This window comes from Berghia stephanieae, chromosome 6 (assembly GCF_034508935.2).
Source record: "Berghia stephanieae isolate SIO BIC M18660-M18661 chromosome 6, UCSD_Bste_1.3, whole genome shotgun sequence".
NCBI lineage: Eukaryota > Metazoa > Mollusca > Gastropoda > Nudibranchia > Aeolidiidae > Berghia > Berghia stephanieae.
Window position 1 is genome coordinate 59,488,884 of NC_088365.1, and position 5,000 is coordinate 59,493,883.

The following is a 5,000-nucleotide window of genomic DNA, read 5'->3' on the forward strand; positions in this document are numbered from 1 at the left end:
AAACAGGGTGTTTAAAAGTGACATTGATTGGATAATGGATTTACAAATAGAAAATTAATAATATTTAAAAGGTGGAATATAAGATATATTATACGATATAGATATTATGTTTTTTTTTTTGGTTTTTTTTTTTTGTTTTTTGTTTTTAAGGGTTTTACGGCCCTTGCAACACATTAAAGTCATATCAGCGCCAGTAAAAGGGAAGAAAATGGGATAGTAATAAGTTCTAGAATTACAATTAAAGCACTCAAGAGAAAGTAAGACAAAAGGGACCTGGGAAGAAATAGGGATCAGATGTAAAATCCAAGAACACACCAATGTACTTAGTTTGAGATCACCAATAAGTCTCACCCGGACACAAGCACAAAATCCAACAAAGATATAATGTAAATTTAAATTAAAAACCAGAATTTTTGTTCTTACATGGTGTCATCGCTCTTTATTCTATACTAATGTTCGACTTCCGAAACTGCTAGAATTTAGGAAAATCACTAAAAATGAACAACACTCACCGACTACCCAGAAAACGAAATTAAAATAGAATACAAAATCCGTAACGAAGACAAAGGGAGAATTAATAAACAAGTTGAAGAATAACAGAAACTAAACGCCACGAAATTATTGATGGCCATAATATTGTCTTCGCCAAAATTTCAAAAATGAAATTAAAACCTGATACTTCATTGTGTAGTTGAGCTCTCATAATCTCTCTCTCTCTCTCTCTCTCTCTCTCTCTCTCTCTCTCTCTCTCTCTCTCTCTAGCTATGTAATGACGTCGTCACTTTTAGCGCAGCTCATAAACCAAGACCGATGATTCGTTATCGTGTATTTATGGATTTGTGATGCATTTTTACTTCTTATAGGATACGTTAGACAAAAATTGGGATTTGATAATTAACTTTTCATGACTTGGCTCTCTTCGCTATTGTTTTAAGGCCGCCATTTGGGTGATAATTTCTCACTTAAGTCCCCCTAGCAAACCAGAAACATTTGAGGATACAAGTTGTTGTTATTGTAATAGCACAGTTGATTTGATGGACAGTGCGCCTATTTTACCCAACGCATACCACCAATAAACTTTTTTTCCCTTTCTGATAAGCAACTTTTAGTAACATCACGAGGCCATAATGCACCCACAATTTTGTGAACAAAGAGCAGTTGGCTCCCTACATTACTAGATATTTCTGGCGATAGTCTACAGACATTAGCCAATCATTTTCCCCAATGATTTTACGTTAATACAAAGCACATAGAGATGTATGTATGCTCAGTGTATCTTATGAGCTTACCGTTCATATTTTAATGAGTTTTAAAGCTACCATATTTTTGCGTTTGCAATTGTTAGAATCAATTTAAAAATCTGGCATTTTAAAAATGTGAATCCCATGCAAAGCTTTACTCAACAAGAAACAACGTATAAAGTGTATAGGATTTGCCATGAATGATCATTGATGTGAGCGAACATTTCTTTTATTGTAAAGAATATGATATCCTTTTAATATTTCATGGTAGCCAAGAGACACCAAACGTATCTAACATGTATACAAATAGGTGTTGATTTGCTCTGAATTTTAGCTGATCTTCCATAAAGTATAGATAGAATGAAGATGACGCCATTCTGGTCTTTGTTATTGCTTTTTGCCATCCGCGTTTATGAGTAATTCTCACTAAAAGGTTACGCATAGTTTTGGGTGTTGGTCCGTTATACTTCCGGGTGGCAATGTTGTGAGCTTCTTAGCCAAGCGCACACTATCTATAGTTTGAAATTACGAATTAAAAGGTCAATTTTCTATTAAAGATAATTAAGTCAGCTCTGTAGTAGTCTAAAAACATTAACAATGAACTGAGTGACGTTAACTTCATTCATTTCATAAGACTTCCACGGATATCATCTTTCTTACTTTTGTAATCTTGATAAACAGATGAGACGTGAACTCCTTATGAGAAAAGGTCGAATTGTTGAGAGAAACTGAGAAAATTGTCCTTAAGATGTTATTGTCAGTTTCTGTGGGGAAAAGTCGTTAGAAACAATTATGTTTGCTTTCTTCCATCTTGATCGGGCGTTAGTCTATAATGAAATACTCTACGCCAGATCTAAATTCAATCCGGACACTCAATAATAATTGATCATGAGAGAATAAAGCTTTCAAATCCAGGTACACATATTTATATGTTTAATATCTAAAAGCAATACGCTTCAACAGTCGTAACGTCACTTCCCTCGTAATGACGCATGGTAACTTAGTAACTGGCTCTAAACTATCGGAACAATGGCGGACGCCCTTATGAAATATTTCTCCGACGAGCATAAAAGCGTATCCAGAGGGAAAAAAACATTATAAATCTGATCATGTTTTGACTTTTACACATTCTGATCACAAGACATATGAAAAGTTCTAGCCAGTATGAAGAATAAAAAGTACCGATTTTCTTTGTTTAGAACCACGATGGCCGCCGTAGCTGGGCGGCGTGACATCAGACTATTGAATTCAATTATGAGCTTGATTTCACATTGTTGTAATTGACAATATTTTGCGTTGATTTGAGAGTTTTTTTCATTACAGCAATGAGCCCACAACGATTTACGTTATAAGACTTGTAAATAAATAGACTACACGTCGCTTAAAGTCCATATTGTAGCAATGACTATCCCGCACAAATCTTTGGACCTCTTTTTCGCTCACGAAGTGCCCAAATTCGCGTCAAAATATGGGACGAAGCCGTTTCGTATATGCTATTTTAAAAAATTATTTACGACGCTGTCTATCGATGAATATGACTGAAAGTTGGCACACAGTTAGAAAAAAGGTCGTTTTAGATTATGTCAAGCGACAAAACTCGTGCTATTACCAGAAGACCGTTAAAAATAGATTTTTACTCTTTGGAGTAAAATATTTCTAAAACTACCGGGCGTGGAGGTTTTGTCGCTGACAAGGTAATACATGAACATTTCTTCTTTTTGGTTTAAAAATTTCATATGAATATGACGAGTACTTTTCCCGTATTTTACAAAACACCATCCTAATTTGCTCTTCAAGTTTCAATCTTTTAATCCACTTATTACGCAAGATACAACGAAAGGTCGAAAAAAAAAATGCCAAAAAAGCGTCCCATATTTTCGCGTTTTTTTCCTCTTTGCGGGTCATCCAAATAAATGACACCTTTAAAACTGTATAACTTGTTTATTTATGAATGGATTTTCAAAATTCAAAAACATTTTTACTCAGTGGAGATAGGGCTTGGATTTTAAACAAAAATTTTCCTCAAAAAGAGAAAAAAACATTTTTCATAGTCATTGCTACATATTGTTGATTTGCGTTTAACTCTGACGCCTGATTGTTTGAGCTACTTTTTGGCGACAAACTTTGTGCGTTGAGCAGACACGATTGTGCCAAAATATTTAAATGACATTTCAGCGACCATAATTTAACTCTGGAGGGAATGATTCCTTTGCAATGAGCAGCGACGAGTATAGCAAGAATTTTTGTAAACCCCCCCCCCACATAAAAAACAAAGAAACAAAAAAACAAAAAACAAAACAAAACAAAAACCACAAAAAATAAACAAATGTTCAACGACTTGTACTGGATGGAATGGAAATTTGATCATCAAAATCTTTAATTTAACCCTTTTTCCTTTCATGCAATTCCAACCTGACAATTCAGTTAGATAGTTGTAGCTCTAAGATATGAACTTTTGTTTTAGTGTGCTCATTGAAATGAATGAGGTAAGTTTCGTAAACTTATAAATCTGAATTTTTTTTTTTTCTAGTTATAACCGTTTTCACTGGTTTTCACTTTGAGGATATCTTAATATGGTCTTGTGGTTTGATACTCGTCTTCGGACCGGAAGGTCTCGGATTCGATTTGAAAAGGCTTTTTACTCACATTCAATCACCGTACTCAAGTATCAAAGAATACATGGCATTTAACAACGTTGTCTTTGGCGGGGGGAAAATGCAATATCGACTAACAAGCGTCATGTCTCGTCATACATGTTAAGCATATCTACTGGTTACTATAAACCCTTTGGAAAGTACTTTGGGGGCGTTTAGTGGATATTGAGCTACATACGTGCTCAAGGATTTAACTGATTTTTTTTTGGAATCTGGTTCACCTAGACATAATACCGATTAGAGGCGGTGGGTCACAAATAAACTAAATTTTATTCAATGAAATTGTTTAATTCATACAAATTTGTTGTGTTTTCACTCATAATGCTGTTGTATTTTTTTCCTCTCCCCGCCTTCTTGCTCTCGTTCAATTCCAGAAAAATTGAAGCAAAGATAAAATCAAAATATAAAGGGCAAACCAAAAGAATATTATAACAAAGAGTGGCATCTGAAAAAGATTGATGAGACGAAAAACGTCTGGCTTAAATCCACTTCATCAAACTGACAGGCCAAGGTGTTATTGTCATTATGAGATACATCAGTCATTTGAATTTTGTCGGGGGGTAAAAGTTGTCAGATTGATTTATTTAGGCCTTTGTCTTTTTGGTTAAAAAAAAACACCAACATGTCAGTGGCGAAAGAATACATACATTAGCCAAATCATTTTTTCCAATGGCTTTATGTTTATACAAAGCGCCTAGAGATGTTTGCCTTTTGTGCCTGATGAGCTTACCGTTTATATTGTAATGAGTTTTAAAGCAACCAGTGTTTAGTGTTTGTAATGGTAAGAATCAATTAAAAAATCTGGCATATTAAAAATGTGAATCCCATGCAAACCCTTACTCAACATGAAACAATGTATCAAATTGTCACTTTTATTATTCTATGAATTTCACTCCCAAAAACTCTGCTTTTTATCTTTTATAATACGAATTTGGCACCTAGCCGTTTAAAAGGCGTGACGAAGCCTTGTAATAATGGCAAGCAATATTGAGCATGACTAGTCAGTGACGTAGAGGTAAGGTGATGGTTAAAATAATTGCCCCGACGTTTTGTTTTTATACTTTTATATGTAGATCATCCGTTCTAAGTTCTAAGTCATATAACG